This window comes from Falco naumanni, chromosome 10, assembly GCF_017639655.2.
Source record: "Falco naumanni isolate bFalNau1 chromosome 10, bFalNau1.pat, whole genome shotgun sequence".
Classification (NCBI taxonomy): domain Eukaryota; kingdom Metazoa; phylum Chordata; class Aves; order Falconiformes; family Falconidae; genus Falco; species Falco naumanni.
The window spans coordinates 14,899,495-14,916,171 of NC_054063.1; the positions used below are offsets into that span (position 1 = coordinate 14,899,495).

Sequence of the window (16,677 nt, forward strand, 5' to 3'; positions counted from 1 at the left end):
ATTCTGTGCTATTAACAAAAGTCAGGTTTATAGTGCAGAGATATAGTTCTCAACATTTAGATTAATTAGAAAACCAGATTTATCACATTATTATGTCCTTTCCCTCCCTTTTCTTAATATTAGTGCTTGGATAAATTATGGTTTTTCATACAGAAAATTAAGTCTGAATTCCAATTACCTCTCTCCTTTTCTTTTTTTTTTTTCTTTTTTCATGACTTTCCATTTGAAAGGAGAAATAATAATGCATAGTCCCTAAACCTTGCTGCAATAAATGGATTCTGGTCCCATAAATTTTTATTTTCCTTACCACTCCATATTCCCTTACAGTTCTGATCACCCAAACTGGAGAATAAAAACAGAATACCATTCAGGTGACTAATCACAAAAAGATAATTATGAATAACGAGCATAATCCACAGCACAAAGCTTGCTTCAGCAATCAGCGTGACATTTTTTCTAGTTTTCAGCTTGCTCACAGAGTGGGTCAGAATGTACCAGTCATGTACAGAGACTAAGGCAGAAGTCTAGTGTAAATTACTTTAAGGCCTTTGTATATAGTTGTCACATAGTATATAAGAATTTCACCTAATTAAAATCAGAAGTGAACAATATGAAATTGCAAAAGACCATTCTGGAGAGCCTGTGGCTGGACTGTGACAGACACAACGCTCTGGAATCATGGGCTACTCAAGTCTTTTACACTGAGATACACAGATGCAATATTAAACCACTGCTGTAAATAAGTAGATGCTGTACGCTCACTTCTGGAATTTCTTCCTGTATGCATTGTTCATGCAATGGAAGCTGAGAACTACTTAACCCAGGTACTACAGCTATATCTAAGGAAGAAAATCCATGCAAATTCTCCATACAAAAAGGTCTCAGTAACTCATTATGACATTTTATGTCTCTGGAAGAGTTAAGCAGGTAACAGAAACATGGGCATAAGACACTGTATGAACTATTCCAAGAAGTACTATTAATATTTAACTGAAGAACCCAAAGCTGTACATTAATTGCTGGAAGCCAATCATAAGAACATAAAGTCTGAACTACTTTAGATGAAGTAGTGCATTCATTGGGAATTGGGCAACTGTCAACCAGCCAGAGTCTAAAGTGGCCTTCTTTAAAACACCTCTCTACTTGTAATGATGCCTTACCTTTTAAGCACTACCACTGCTGTGTCTTTTGTATTTCTCCTCTCAGAATTCCTTTTTTCCATATTTTAAAATTGAGGTGATGGAAGTGATCTAAGCCGAAATCCCAGAGGGGTTTTATTTGCCTGGGTTTAATTTTCCTGGTAGATGTGCTATAGGTCTCTATATTGAGCTGAGCACTGTAGTTCAGTTAAATCGATTCAGTTGCTAGATGATTTTGTGCAAAGAGGACAGAGACCCAAACACAATTCATCTTTTTTATTCCTCTAAATCAAGTCACTGGATAGCCTAAGAAAATAGAAACACCACATTTTCTAAACCTTATGGTAGGGGTGGGGGGGAAAGAATATTTTTTCTACTTTATGTTATAGCTCATTGTATTCTTTTATCTTTTCAAGAGTAATGCTCCCTTCATTGGAATATGTCTAGCAATAAACAGTTTTGCAGTTATCAGATGTCTCAGCTTTACTCCAGCATTTAACCAATGTCTAATGCCTTAATGTTTTATATATTCAGGGCCATACACACCATTGCCTTCCAATTTAAAAAATGCTTATAAATATCTATTCTTTATAATGTGTTTCCAGACAATCGTTAGCATGTTACTATTGACTGGGGTTTTTTTAGTTCCTAGTGGTTCTGTCCTCTGCATCTGACAGTAAAAGGAACAGACATTTCTTTTCAGTTTCACATGCTACTATTTGAAGGGTAACCGTTACAAGCCCATATATCCAATGCATCAGAAGGAGAATAGGCTAACAAGAGGATACCAGAGATTTTAATGTCATCTCTAATACAAGCATTCAGCAGGCGTCATCACAAATAAACTACTCTTGACACTCCTGTTAAAAGTGATGCAAGACTGGGAAACCGTGACAATTTTCCTAGTTTAAGTATAATATTAATGTGGTTGCTCATGCAATGCAGTGCTGCTTGATGAGAGTCTTTAGCAGAACAAGGTTCAAACAGCTTCTTCCCTTACATCCCTAAGTACGCTCATCAGTGTTTTCATTTTACCTTTACCTCAAAAAACACAGACTGAATATGAGAGCGGGGCCTTACAGATTTGTGGACCCACTTTGAGACACACATGTAAAAATTGCACCTGAGCTTATGGAGTCTTGGCAGCTTAGCTTTCCTAGTTCAACTGCTGTTTATTAATAATACCTTCTAAAAAACTCGAATCCGCAACCATTTTATTACTTGGCAAAATGTGGCAGCATGCAGATGCATCCTCTAATACATAATTTACAAAGCCAATTATACTATTCTCATTAATAAGGGGGTTGGGAAGCTGTTGGTAGCTACACCTGGAGAAACACTAGTATAGCTTCACAAGGATTACTGAGAATCCCTCCTGTGAGCTCTTTCTGGTTTTGATGATCTCTGCACTGATTCACACAGATCTACTTCTGCACTTCAGAACCCAATTTCCAGACCTAAAGCCAGATAAATCTGACAAATATAAGTGATTGCCACTCTCACTGCTTCTGCCATTTTTCATTTGTAAAAAGGAAGAGTTACTGATCCCCATTACACTAGTTTCTTTCCTACCATTTCAAGCAAATTATATGCTTTATTATCACTTCATTGTCCCCTTAGGATAGTAAATAGATAGTAGCAGCAGGGATAGAGATGGGTTTTTTTGAAGTAATGAACGCAGTACTTCTAGCCATCCAGGAAGTTAATTTTATAGGTATAACTGGAAGTATTAGGGTGCTGGTGGAAAGGAACATCTGAGCAGTAGCATCTAGCAGTCAGGGCCACCAAGTGACTAACAGTGATCATTTCGCTACCCTCAGGCAAGCTCCCCAAGTGAAGGGCTGCAAGCTCACTGACTGAAATTCAGGTGCCACGTAGGCTCTGCCAGCACATGAGAGCTCCATCAGAGAGCCAAAACTCATGTTTAAGCTAAGCTCATGATTAAACTTAAAAGGAACCCACAAAAACAACAGGATACAGGTATTCTTCCACTGTAGGAATGGGGATGTCTGGCACCTTCACAGATCTTAAATGAACAAACCTGAATTATCTATGACCCAGTGGCAGTGGCCGATGAGTTTTGCAACAAGGACTGCCACCTCTGAGGTGCCCCGGGCAGGGACAAGCATGCCGAATTCACCCTGACCTTGGGAGATGCTCATCTGCCCCCTGACTGACGGAAAGGGAACATGTGCCAGCTGCCTCTACAAGGTGTTTTATGAGGAGCTTCCAGGCAAAACTGAATCCCTGCCACACTGCAGAAAGCAGCAGGCAGTGCCTTGTAACAAATGGGCTGTAGAGACCCGCAGTTAACCTCCATGACTGTAAAAGCCCCATCTTCCACTCCAGACTCTGGGAAGAGGTAGGCAGGGATAGGGCAAGAGGATGTTAATTTCATTTTAAAACTCAGCAAGTGGAGTAAAAGGGAAGAGTTTCCTTTGCTTGGCTCTTTAGAAGGCTTATGGACCCCTCATCTCATTTAAGGACTCCAGGCTGCAAAGACAACTTGAAAGAGACAGAGATCCTACAGGTACAGACCCTAGACCCCGCCATCACCCGCCCCCCCCCCCCCAAAAAAAAAAAAAAAAAAAAACAAACAAAAACAAAAAACCAAAAATGCCTAGGAATCAGAAGAAGCCTCATAAGACCATTCTTTGAAATGATTCCCTAGTTTTTCCCCTTTTATTTGCTCTGCAAAGGGACTTGGGCACCTCAGTTACAGCTCTAGAGTCTACTCTATAAGCAAGTATCTGGAATGCAGGGACCGCAGCAGATAATGCTTACTCATATAAGTTTGAGAGGCAATATTTTTTGATCCCTTTCTGATCGATCTGAATAATTTACAGCTTTTCTTGATATCCATTTAAGTATATGTAAATTTTACACATAACCTACCCTACTAAATCGCAGGTCTAATAAATATAATGAAAAGCTGAAGTGTTTGCAGAGTACTCTGAGCTACACCAGTGAATAGTTTCACATAGGAGAAAAACATTCATATCCAGGGCTTTAAATAGCCTCACCAAAAGAAAGTTATACCATCTCAGATGCAAAGCGTGTCATGTAGATATGGAGAGTGTTAAAGGCAAGGATAAAGCATCTTCACCAGAATCGCTATTTGTGCATGTATTTAGAAAGAGTTCTCATGATGAAATGGAGCGGCTGAGAAAGTCTCCAGGATTCTATCCACTGGCTGTATAAAAGTGTCAGCAATCCTTTCCACTGACATATCATTTATTCCCAGCCTATCCACACATGTCACCAGCAAAAACTCTGTGCTGCAAGCCAGACCCAAGGGAAACGAAAGAAAGAGTAATTAATTCTCAAGAACTTCCCCAAACTGCCTCCAGTAGATCCATCAGAGCTCCCTGCTCCAGCTGTCTAAGCTCAAGGCAGAGACAGCAGAAAAAGCTCTGGCTGTACAACCTTTCTCTTAATCTGCACTCCAAAGTTCTCCCTCTCAGCTGGCTAGCAAAGCATTTCTCTGGCTCTCCCCATCGCTGTTATTCACAGCCACACAGCAGATGGGAAGCTCTAAAGAGAAACAGAGAATTAATTCAGCTTTCTTGATGGACTAACACAAAGAAAATTCTCCTGAAGGACCCAGCCTTTTCTTCAGGCTCCCGCTGCAAGGACATCTGCAGTTTCCACATAGATACTGTGGTACAGAAAGCGATATAGCACATTCCCCACACCGTGTTTTACCCTGGGGAGGTTATGGCAGCTGAAATGCTTGTTTCAACTTACTGCTACCTACAGACCTCTCCTGGACCCAATGATCCGGCACTTGAAAATAGAAAGAGTCTTCTCTGATGTAGAAGTTTGTGCTGGAAATTTCACCAAGCAGAGCAGATTATCAAATGTAGGTGTCACACAATGACCTCTTATGGGTTGTCAAAAAAACCGTTAAAAAGTGTCAGCCTCTGGGCTAGCGCGTTAGAGATTTTTCTCTCGTGTTTTTGGCCGTTCTACTCCCTTTTTATTTGTGACTGTCCAAGTATGCTCGGTGCAAAAGCCTGAAAAACAAAGCAACAAAACCAAAGAAGCTGTCCTCAAGGCATCTGGTCTCCTCTTTTCTCACCCATTTTCACATCAGAAGTGCCTGTAACTGTAAATCCCCCTTTGTATTACTGAATTAATGAGTGAATAAATAAGCGGCTATAAGTGCTGAGAGGACGCAGATCTGCATAAGGGAACTCACAAAGCAGCAACAGGGGAAGGGATGTAGGATATGAAGATCATTAGAACAAGCAGAGTTCTAATAACAGGAAGCAACGAAAAGCCTTGAGTCTGGGTTTGAAGGCAACTGTTTTATTAGGGAGGAAAAGAAGACTTCAGAATAAGAGCATCATGTTTAGGTACAGAGGCGACACTGTCTGGGTGGTTGTATAACCAATATGTAATTAAGCGAGATGAATTTTTGACCTCCACTTACGGCCCTGGGCAAATGTCTGCAATTCTCAGTACTATAATTTCCACATGTTGATCACTGTCCACGCACAGCATTATCACAGTAGGACAGACAGGCTACATTGGGTTTTGGGGATGATGCCAGAATATAAATAAGGTGTAATAATATTAAATTAGAGCAGAAAGAGCATTCAAACCCCACGAAAGTGTTGATAGAAAGACTAAAGATGTACTGCAAGAATATTCAGCTCAGCTGGGTGCTTCATTACTGCTATGCTCTATCTTTACTAGATCAAGAAAAAACGTACTTACGGAAATTAACTGCTGTAAAACAAAGGACAAGAGCAGACCCTGAAAAGCAAAAAAGCTATTTTTGTCGTCATGCAGAGCTCTCAACACAAGGTCAACATTTCTCACTCACTCCAAATCTGTTCCTCGTTACCCAACTAATTTTATAAATAAATCAAAATGAAATACACGTTACCCAAGAAAGAATAAAACAATTGGGAGATAAGTCTGGAATAAGGTTTGTTTCTTTCCAACTTTACTTATCCATCCTAAATGTTTACTTTCAGAGAAGACACTGAAATAAAAATAAAGCAGAAATTTAGCACAGCGAATAAGCACATAGTCCTAATTATGAAATTGTATTTTATTCCCAAGACAGCTGACTCTTCAGTATATTTAATAAAGGGAAATCAAGCAAATGGTTTCAACCCTTAATGAGAGCTCCTGGGAAATTAAAAATTATAAAAGAAACAAATTCCCATGTAGGGACAAAATAGAGAAGCTGTAATTATGGCTAAACAGTTGACAGATTATAAAGTAATACTTTGGCACAAAGTTGCAGGAGAATTTCTAGCATTAGGACATCCCTTGGAGGCTCACACAGCACTATTTATCTCTGCTCATATTTTGACTTCCACTTTAAGCTGCCCGTGTTGAAATAAGAAATTTTTCAGTGGTAAAAAATTATACCTGAAAATGAAAGACATTATTACAATTTGACTCATCAAAGGATTTCAATCTATTGTAAGGCTTGGTTTTGAGGTTCTTGCTCACACTGAGCTGTTCCTTACTCCAAAGGTCTTCCCACTGAAGGCAATAGGTGGGGAGAATGTCAGGATCTGTTCTTTTGTGCCAGCTAAAGGTCATTTTCTGTGGCACCAAAGTAGTTTAATGTGATATAAAATAGCAACTCTTTCTACTACGTCACTCTTGAGTTGAAATCCTAAGCTTCTAGTCATTTTGTTTGAATTGGACATCCAGACATATGAGCACCTGGAGACTATAGAAGCAGACCCATTCCTTTTTCTTTTTTGTCTCCAAAGGAAAAAAAACCGCAGACTTTAACATAAAGTTACAGGTTTCCTGAAACGTTCTTTACTTTCTAGCAATGATTCAAGTACTTCAGTACGCAGCTTCAGGAGCCTGAAATAAAACCTGAGCACATTTAACACTTCACAAATTAAATTTAGCATGTGATTAAAGATTTCTGGTGCACTTTTGAATTTAGCAATATTTCATTATCCCTAGCATGAAAAGCTCATTTCTTCTACTGACCTTCTGTCAGCAACCCTCCTGAAAGCACTAAGAGACACAAATAGCTAAAGGTGCCAGGAAACTTTTGTCTCCAGCGTAATTAGATTATTCCCACTGTCCTTCAGAAACCTGACCAAGCTTCTGTATGTACGTGTCTATACATGTAAACAAGCACACAGGCACACCTCAGAGTGCTTCTTTATTTCCTATACTTCCATGTAATTTCTAATTTCATTTCTGTTTCATGGCAATTTTCCCCAAATGCTTTCACGTTGTCAGCTTTTGCACTCTTCCTGGAACAAAGCGTTATACTTTTTCTCTTAATTGCTTCTTGCACTTCTCTACCCAGCTTCCTCACCCTTTCACTGATAACACTGTTGGATTGTTTTTTTCCTGTGTTACTCATGCACAGCCTTTGGGTACACAAGAGTTTCTCCTGAACATTTTCATTTCTTTCTGCACTCTTCCAGCCTATTACTGACTTGCAGAGTAGCTCTCCAAGTCCTCCCCTATCCCTTCCTGGCCTGAAATTCAAAATTCTGCCTTATTATATTCCGATATTACTCACTCAGCCTTACCCTGACTGTAGGCCTAATTAGATTAGTCACTTCTCCCAACTGTTCACCTCCATCACAATCAAATCTTGTTTATACATTGCTCAGAACCAACGATGAATTAACCCTTAGACTTCCTCCTTTAGTGCAACACAATCTTGTTGTACAGCAAGAACAGCAAGTAGCAGTAGTAAGCATGCCTTTCGTGCGCCCATTAGCTTTTGGCCTCTTAGACTGGAGTAGAAATTTCATTTTCCACCACCAGTTGCCTGTACTTGCTGCTATAATGCTTTGCGTGGAGCAATGAAGACAACAAACAAGTCAAAGTCCAAATTGTTCAGATGAACAGGAAAACTAGAGGCAGATCTGCACTTCAGCCAAACTTAACACACTTCTCACACCAGAGACTGGAAAATTCTCAGGACTGAACTGGACTATTATGCATTTGATGCTCAGCTTATTTACATTCCTAAGTATAAATCCCACAAGGGTACTTAGAGTAATCTGCTTTGGTACAGCTAGGACTTGATGTGAAAAAGCACATAAAAAGCAAGGATAGAAATAATCCCTACATATTTGGAAAATAAGACACCTCTCCTTGAGTTTGGGCACAAGTATTAAGTTATGAAAACTTAATTTTTCCTTCAGTCAGATCATCAGTTAATTCATTCATTTTGCACAGGACACTGAGTGGTTTTTTTGCGTTGTGTCTCTGGTTTCAGACCTGATTGATCCTACACTTAAACCTGCCTCTGGTAAATTAATAGAAGGACAGGTATCAGGAAAGCAAAGGATCAGTAAATATCTCTTTTCTTACTCACTACCCACTGGACAAATTCATGTCTGGGAACATCTGGAAAGGGCTAAGTACTCTGCATTTCCCCCCACTTCCATTCATTTCCCCTGTTCCTCTGTTCCTCTCCTCCTCCAAAACGCCTGGAGCAGGAAAAACATCACTGCCTCAGGGTACAGTCTGCTTTTGCTAGGAGAAGGCTCCATTCTCACCACACCCTACTCAGTAAGTGAAACAACACAAAATAAACCCCTTTTTAGCTGTCACACCACAAAATGCCTTGCCTTCCTTTCACCCTCAGTTCATTAACAGTGGTAACATAAAAAGGAGCACTTTTTTCCAGAAGAAGTCAATGTCTTCTTGAAGCAATCACTGATAGATTTTTGCTGTTTCTTTTTTTCCTTCCTATGACCTTATGCTACCGCTGCTACGCATCAGTCATCATTATCAGTTGTGAATTTTAGCAACGTTCTCGAACAAAGTCTTCCTTGTTCCCTTTACTGTTCATCCTGCGGTGATGATGATTGTGTGGGGTCTGGCAGGGACACCACAGCATGGCAAGAGACATTGTTTCAAATGGCCTGGAACTGGCCTTTTCCACCCTGAGTCTTCAAAACCTTCCTTGAAGAAAGGGACACGTTTGTGATGATGTGATATCGGTATGTCTTTGGAAAACAGGTATTTTTCATTCCCTGGCAATATCTGTATGATATCTGAAAAATAGTTAAAGGCTCCAAGAAATCTTTGAGTATCACGTCTCATACTCATCATAGCAACAGACCTATTGTTTCCTAGCCAAAATACCTCTCTCATGTATATTTGAAATCCAAAACCTGACTTCTGCACCTGGGAAGCAATCATTATCCAAGATATAATAGAGACAAGCACGTACCAGCATGAATTTAATGGGAAAAATCTGCAGAGTTGCCTCCTGTTGTTCACAGACTCATTGTAAAACCCCAGAGAATTAGGAGTAAGCCTACTTCTATTCAAAATACAGTAGAGTGTAAATGTTCCTCTTAAGTCATTTTACGTAGAAAATAGTTTATCAACCCAATGACATTACGATTCTGGAAGTAGCAATAACATATGGTTTATTCTTCTTACCTGATCTGCTGCCTATGCTGTGTTTCCCCAAGCTGCTTATATTTTAGTCCTACGTCTGCTCTGTCAGATCTTTTACAAAGCAGCTGTAGGCCTGCCAGCAATTCGGGAATTAAACCAACAACCATTTCTGATCAAAAGGGGAAAAAAATAAATAAAAAAAAGTCTGGAAAGCAAGATATAAAGAATTTTATTTTTTGTTTTAAGAACAATGTCTTCGTTATTACCTTGCTACTCCTGTGCTTGGATTTCACATGACGTCAAAATAAGATCAAGTGCCAAAACGGCAAACTCAGACACATTTTGCATAGACCAGCTCCAGAGCAAGGAGGAGGAGGGAAGAAACAGGTGCAGAATATACATAATATACACAAACCTGCTTTTTGTAAACACATCTAGGCGGTTCCAGCTCTTTTTGATAAATCCCTAATTGAATCACAGCCCCATATTCCACCTGTTCCTAAGAAGTCCCCACATTGACAGTTCTGGAAATATATTCAGGATTGAATCCAAGTTTCCTAAATCAATGAAGTTTTGGGTCTGCTGTGAATGATTAAGTTACTGGGGCGGGAGAGGAGAGAGATGGAGCAAGAGAGAGGGAAAAAAAAATAGTGAGTGCTGAGCTATTGTAACTAGCAAAGAAGCCATGTTCTGTTTTCTGCAGAACTGGATGTAACAGGAATGCATAGATCTTCTCAGGCGATAAAAGTGGAATACTTTATGCATCGCGAAGTATATTTTGCACTTCTCAAAACTGTCAGAAAGCATTTAAGCAAGTTGGGAAGCTTTGGACTTCTAAAGTAATAAAAAGACCCAAATGCATCTTGTGCTAGGGAAATTAAAAGGAAGGGTTTACAATGTTTTTTTTACAGTAACTTAAGTCCTCCTTAAACCTTTCAGGTCATCTAATTTTAAATACGTTTCTCAGAAAACTTTTACCTATTCTTAGTTGCTGTGAAAAAAAAACAAAACAAAACAAAACTGAAAACACCAAACACAAGGACTCTTCCTTTAAGAGACAAACATGACTTAGGTGGCCTCAAGGCAGGAGAGAGGACCAGATTTAGAACTGCTCCTAGAAACCTGCAGGAAGGTTATGAACAGATTTCTACAAGAGCAATATTTAGAAATAGATATGTTTTCTAACAATAAAGAGACTTTTAAGAGATTTTCTTGCCATCAGTTTAGACTCCTTTTGTAAAACATATTGTACTGGGAAGTCTACATAAACCCTCAGAATATAATTTTTTCTTCCCTTATTTTTTGCTATCTTCACTTCCAGTTTTACTGCTTAATGCCTCTGCATAAACAAATATGAGTGAATATGGAACTACTGCAAGAGGAAAGAAAGAAAAAAATTCTTATGTACCGAGGACATGGTGAGGCAGTCATGTCCCAGGGTGATAAGAATGGCTAGATACATACAGCTCAATTTTCATTGTGCTTTAGTGCTTCCATTGTCATCTGAATTTCAAGTAGAAATTTGAACTCCCGCAAATGTTGAACAGAATGACTAAAGAGTACTTTACACAGAAACTAAATAAAAAGTCAAATTTATTTTTAAATCTATAAGTGCAAAACTGTGGTTTTAGCATGTGGCAACAGTCAGGAACTTTTAGAGTTAATTTTGAAAGGACCCCCTGCATTAGATTCATTGGACATCAATGCATTAATAGAAAGCTGGACTACGGTTAAGAGTGTAACAGTTAACACACCAGCTGTCGAATTATAAACCAGGCTAAGCACATATAAAGCATCAACTGTGTACACACGATAACAGATATAATCACAGCGTTAAGTAGAATTACCTCTAAGACCAACAAAAAACACCACCAATCTGCTAATGATAGTGTAATAATTTTCAATCTGAGTCTCAAACACTCACAAAAAAAACAACGCAGCTGGCAAGAAATGCTTTGGTGTCCAGAATTTAAGGAAAAAAACATGACTATTTTAGGGGATACTTACAAACTTTATTCATGGTGGCACCACCTGGACTGCTTTCAATAGAACGTTTCAACATGAATTTTGCTTGAACACATTCGAAAGAGTTCTATCCTCTTAATTTCTGCTTCATTTCTTGTCATTTCTATAGTGAGTGGAGCAAAGCAAATCAATTCCTTGACCCAGTTTAAGAGCACATGAGCAATAAACACGGTACAAGAGAAAGCCAAGAGCTGCCATGAGCTGAGCTGCGGGAAGGGTGCAGGAAACACAGGCTGTTGGCTCCCGCAAGTAGTTGACGTTTATGCAGCGGTTACACCCCAAGGCTCCAGCTAGCACTGGAGAGCCGCTGCCCTAGGTGCTGCGCGAACACTGAAGGACACACCCAACCATCAATCAGTGAGATATTTGGGGTTACATTTTCCTGATGGAAATTAGCATTGTCCCAGGGAAGAGGGAGAACAACTGACACTAGCTTTTGCACTTTCTGGGAGTAAAACCATGTCTATTCATTTCTGATTATTGATGATTTTAAAGGAGAATTTCACATGCCTTCTCTGAGTACCACTGACTTTGAACACCCAGCAGCTGACTTCCCAACTACTGCTTTTCTCTCTCCTGGTTATCCTCAATGATGACTGTTCTCCCTGATCTCCATTCCCATTTTAATTATTTTTTTCAAATCTCTCTCCATCTTCACCACACTTTAATCATCTTACTAAACATCTCCCTAATTGAGAAACGGCAAAGCATAAATAGAGAGAGAGAGAGAGAGAGAGAGAGAGAGAGAGAGAGAGAGAGAGAGAGTGTGTGTGTGTGTGTGTGTGTGTCTGTCTGTGTCTGTGTGTGTGTGTGTGTGTGTGTGTCTACAGAGTAGACACTGGTCTTTGAGATCTTGGAACATGTAGCATTTATATTAATTAGGAAAATACATCCCTACTGTGGTCTGCAGAGGGCTTGCAGAAGTAATTTCAGTGCACATAAACAACACGTATGTAAACTTACAGCAGATCAACTGATTATTGTTTTTCCTTGCTAGGCATAGGCAATTCAGAGAAAAAGATATAGTCAAAACAAGAAAAACAAAGCTTACGCAAGTGATAGGTTGAGTTCAGATTGCTGCTGTTCTATGAAAACAAAATAAAACAGACGGTAATTGGACACTTTAATATACCATCCAGCATCATTCTCAGGTGACTCTGTTATGGACTAAGGAAATTTAGATGACAGAGAAGGAACTAGGGACCATATGCTCGTGGTACCTAAACACAGAAAGCCCAAACACACCCCAAATCCAAAAAATTAATAATGAGGCCAATATTCCGTCATTTCAGTTCACAATAAGGAGCACCACAAGTGGTAAAGGAATAGACAGAAGCTATATTGTATGCCAAGAAAATTTAGAGCTGCGTGGCACCCTTCCCAGATGAGCATTGTCTTCAAATAACCAGTTCAAATGGTATAACTCTACACACTAGCTTGCACATAATTTTGCTTTAAAATAGAATACAAACTATTCTGCAATGCAAAATAACCCACCCTCATCAACATACAAACACATCCACAAAACAACACGTGGAAAAGTATCTTTGTGACTGCCAGGATAAAATTTATTTTAATCTCTTCTATGATCATTCTTGTCTGCTTTTTGGTGCTCTCACAGGGGAATTCTCAGCCCCTGACCAGTGCTGAATGCTCAGCAGCTGGCATCCTAACAGACCACCCATATCCTTGCTGGTTATTCTCTGCACCTGGTGCATCAAGCTCTTGCTCCTAGGAGAAGCTTATATTGTTTCTCCCACATCTTCCTTGGTTGTTTTAAGAAAATTTCCCCCTTTTAAGGTTTGTGAACATTCTAATGTGCAAGGTTGCACAATGCTGTAGGTCTGTTTACTTTAATTTTCTCTTAACTGCGTGGCTTCATTACTGCATGGCTTCATTAAAAGCAAACAAAAATCCAAGCCTGATTAAACCCAAAGGAAATAAGTGATTTTCATTTGCTTCTCTGTGCTTTGGACTGAGGTCCCAGAGAATAACATTACTCTCTCTCAGTCTCTTTTGGGTAGTTTTCTTTGAAGGATTAGTGTTGTAAAAGAGGTCTAACTCTAGTCCATGTCAATCTTTACCTCACAGTGCTGCACACATTTTTCTCAGGATTCATGTACTTGAAAGTTGTGAAGCCAAAACTGCGTATTATTTTTTCTATAATGACAAAGTATGCACATAACGCACAACACCTATGAGATACCAATCACTGTTTACTTCTCGACTGAAAGAAATCACCTTATTGACTTCAAGAGCAGGATTCAAGCTTGGATCCCTTGAACAGAGCAGCTGATGAAATGCATGTATTTAATACTAATGGATTTAACTAACTGAGCAACCAGTGTGGTGTTTAGCCTTCTTAATGTGTTTCTATAGCAGATGTCACTAATGGAATTTAGTCAAGTTAATTCTCTCCTGTTTAAAAGCTTTTATTTATAATAGCTTTTCTGGGTATTAATGTTGTAAATTTAAATTATAGTCATTAAGGAAGTTTACTTTAATGTCCCATGAGTTCTATTGCTGTTTTCAATAATGCAACTACTTTTCACAGGCTTCCCCCCCGTGCACCGTAGTACACAAACAAAATCTGAGGATGCCCAAGGACTACCCAGAAACTCTCTGTATGATTGTTAAGGCATGAAATCAGATGGGGAAATAAGCTATCCAGACCTATTATGTATCAGTTAAATACCACAGGATGATAATTTTCAGAAATTCAAAGGTTACCTAAGGCAGTAAGAGCCCCTCGCCTTCCTTAGTTTGGCAGGTGCAAACAATCTGGGTGACTTGTTAGAACCAAAAAAATTAAACAGTTGAGAAATTGGCCAGTGGAGAATAACCCTACAGTAGAGAAACTTTAGTATTAGATCCCCAGGGAAATTATTTGAGAATGTCAGCATTTGCTGAAATCCAGCATTTATCAGAGGTAAATACGTGTGGTCTTCAGAAACAATGTCCAATTCACATAAAATTTATCTGTGCCTTGTCCTCAGAGAGACCTAGCATTTCCAAGCGGCATGTTGAGGAGTTGATGACAACAGAAACAGACCCAAGAAAGCATCATGCCCCTCCACTCCCCTATTCCTACTGTGCTACAGAAACACCTAAACTTTTCTTAATGCAACTGAAATGTTCCAAGTAATGTTCTGCTATATACAGGCTTAAAAATGAAATTTAAATACATTTCCATCTTCTGATCTGTGGAAGTTTCTTAACACAATTTGAATATGGGTACCTGTCCTTGCATGCCTTTCAACATCACTCTCTTTGAAACAGTACCCCTGTACGAAAGGGAACACTGTTAACTTAATTCCTCTTACTTCAGTTTTTCCTGGAAACTAGAATAACTCTCATTACAAGCACCATACTTAGCACTTATTCCAAAAAGTTTATAAACTCCATTAAAAGAGAGTAGCAGAGAAACACACATGGCTGAACTAAAATCAATCATCATTAAATCATTTCACTACACCTAAGGAAAGAGCTAAAGAATTCAGCTTAGAAATCCATAGAGGCATGTGAACGGTATTGTTTTTACCTGAGGGCCATGGCTGGGCAGGCATTTTAACCTTCTGCTGTACTAAGAAACAACACAACCAAGTGTTTAAGAGCTTTATAGAGGAATGGTGGATGACAAAGAGGACTACCTTAATTTTGTATGACCTGTAATAGCTCACTCCTGCTTCACAGCATCCTCTCACCAGTCATTCACAGTATTACAACTAGACAGCTTCTCCACTGCTGCTATTTATTAGCCAGCAAACTGAGGTAACTCAGTGCCAATTAGCCAATTAGCTTAACATAGCAACCTATGAGCTAATTCTGCAGCCAGCCAAACAAATGCCACAGCTCCAATCTCAACAACAACAACAACCTGCAGATCCATCCCAGCACATACTCACAGCTCTCATGTTTCGTAAAGTCACATATGGAAAAAACAAGTGACACAAAACGGCGAGCATCTTACCACTAGTGGTGTTATCTCATCTGTGCACTGTTTGTGTGTTCATTTTGTGTGCAACATTATTGCTTGAATTAAAGGCCCAGAAATTAGGTTATTAAGATTAATCTTTTGCCTGTATTCTTACTCTGAGAGTGTCAGCAGCACAGGGATCTCCCTGCAGCTTTCTCATCTCCATAAGCTCTTGACATATTGAGTTCACCTAAGCATTACCAGCAGTTGCTCCTGTTGGCAGTGTCCTTGCCTGTCAGCTCCGAGGTCTGAATTCTCTTTCATAGTGGAGAAAACAGACAGGTTTTGACAGGGTTTCCTAAACAGGCTTTGACCCACACAGTGATTAACCAGAAATTATGTGATTTTGTTCCCTAAGTAAGACCAGATGGGAATTTTTGTGATCAGCTTGGAAGAAGTAATAAAGTATATTCTGTTTTTATGGACATCTAGATACTTCATCTCAAATCATTCTAACAAAGCAAGACATGTGGGAGAACTCAGGGAAGGAAGATGAAAATTGGTAGTTTTGAAGGGCAAGACGTGGAGTCAATCTATATGGCGTCATTGTAACCCAGTGGCCAGTTATCTGTATCTTCTACCGCTCCCAAACGCAGATTTGTCCTTCCACTATGACATCTACAAAAGATAATATTTCATGAGGTGCTTTCTACTGCAGCATGATTACTTTTTGTGTGCTACCAGTGAGCAAGATGAGACCAATCCACTCCAGCTGCAGTGGCCACTGAGGGGTCCTGGCTTTCCCTAACCGCGGCAGGACTCTGTGCTGCCTGCCGGAGAGCTCAGCCAGTGATGGCTCTGGCGCATCTGCACTGTGGCCAGGAGATGTTGGAGGACAACACTCTGACCAGGAGATGCTGGAGGACCACACTCGTTCAAGAGAGAGTCTCTGCTGTTGTTTGTAAAGGATATAGGTATTGCTCAGTTTTGAACAGCTGCCAAAACACAGTGGGAGGTAAAAACTGAGAATAACAGACTGGGAGAAATCACCTATTAACAGCTACCATTTAGTAAATGCATATGTAACTATGGAAAACTCCTGTAGGATAGCTGATGGGTAATAACAGAGCATGCCAGCACAGACAGGGCGTGCAATGGTGTGACCCAAGACATTGCTTCACTCTCTTACACAGATGACTCAAAACTTATTTTTGCATTGCTTCAAATAATTCG

At 39.6% G+C, this 16,677-nt stretch overlaps 1 protein-coding gene across 2 annotated transcripts in view; it reads right to left on the reverse strand.

Moving 5' to 3' along the window:
- The window catches only part of LUZP2 (leucine zipper protein 2), a 317,377-nt gene extending 301,777 nt beyond the window's left edge, over window positions 1-15,600 (reverse strand). The window contains exon 1 of one of the 2 annotated variants that reach the window (XM_040609740.1): window positions 15,499-15,600. The gene's annotated coding sequence lies outside the window, so the exon portion shown is untranslated. Of the gene's footprint in view, window positions 1-15,178; window positions 15,242-15,498 lie in introns of those variants that run through there. The other variant, XM_040609739.1, reaches the window with a different exon arrangement.
- Between the last annotated feature and the right edge of the window lie 1,077 nt (window positions 15,601-16,677).